At 44.0% G+C, this 1,207-nt stretch overlaps 1 protein-coding gene across 1 annotated transcript in view; it reads right to left on the reverse strand.

Annotated features, from left to right (window-relative positions):
- LOC119591894 overlaps positions 1–872 on the reverse strand; it is a gene marked incomplete in the record, with an annotated part of 29,081 nt that extends 28,209 nt beyond the window's left edge. The window contains 1 exon segment of the mRNA XM_037940643.1: positions 723–872.
- Positions 873–1,207: the final 335 nt, after the last annotated feature.

A 1,207-nucleotide genomic window follows, 5' to 3' on the forward strand; every position in this document is an offset into this window, starting at 1 on the left:
AGTGTGCAAGAATAAGAGGAATTAATGAATGCAAATCGGGCGGGTAAGCAGTGCGCATAATATGGCTTTCTTACTTTACAAAACTCTCACCTATGCAGCTATATATATTCTGTGGACTGTAATACGAAGCAGTGTTTAATGAAAATTGAGACTATTGTTTCATAACTGTACCTATACTGACACAAGGAACACTAGTGGTAACCACGTATTCCTCTGCTGATGGAGCTAAAGGGAGAATTATTAAGGCTAATTATTAAGCAATAATCAGTCATAATATATTTTATTTACGATCTGTTGTTTTTATTACGTGATAACTTACTCAATACTGACTGTTCGTAATCATATACACCTTAATATAATTTTTGAAAAACTTTTAAATGTTTTGTTTTCGGCCTTTCTCGGTGACGTAACCAAGTGTTCGATCTGTCAGCGAGGGTTATAGCTTCACAGTTCAAATGACTTAACAACTTCTAAAATACGAAACTATTTTCACCGAAATCATGTGGTCTCTTTCATCTGAGTCATAGGGGATTTTGTTTTCATACATATTTAACGTATGAATCTGCATTCCTTTCATTTGTTTACAGCCAAAGTCACCACCGACCCATCAGAACACCCGGAGAAATCTCCCCTCCGGAAAAACAAGACGAAAGTAAATAAATAATCCAATCCCCGAACGCACATTTTCCAATACGCCTACTGGATTTAGCCTTCCCATGTACCTGGTCTCAATAAAATCTTTTCCAGGCTGCAGGACTCCGAAGGGTGGACTCGGCCAGTCCGGGATTCTCTATGGGGCTCCGAATGGGCTTCTCGACCGATGTTGACCTGCTCGCCATCTTCACCCGGAAATATAACAAGGGCGGCCGGGCGGGGACGGGGGGTCGACGCCTGGCAACGAGACCGCGGTTCGGCCCGGCTCGGACCGCGGCTCGGGTTTATCCGGTTCGGGTGCGGGGCTGCGGGTTCGCCTCGAATAATGGGTGGTAGCGTTGTCCGAGGGTGTATGAGGACGGGGAACTCATATACAAGTACAGTAAGAAAAATGTGAACTCGGTTTAGTAATGAGAAGGCGGGGCTAATTCATGACGTTTCGAGAGAAAATTACTCCACGTCAGTACATAGAACATATTTTATCTTATGATGAGGCGCAATTCCACTCGCGACGCCTGGCCCTGGTGCTCCCTTCTTATGAATGTGTGTGTGT

Source organism: Penaeus monodon, chromosome 29, assembly GCF_015228065.2.
Source record: "Penaeus monodon isolate SGIC_2016 chromosome 29, NSTDA_Pmon_1, whole genome shotgun sequence".
NCBI classification, from domain to species: Eukaryota; Metazoa; Arthropoda; class Malacostraca; order Decapoda; family Penaeidae; genus Penaeus; species Penaeus monodon.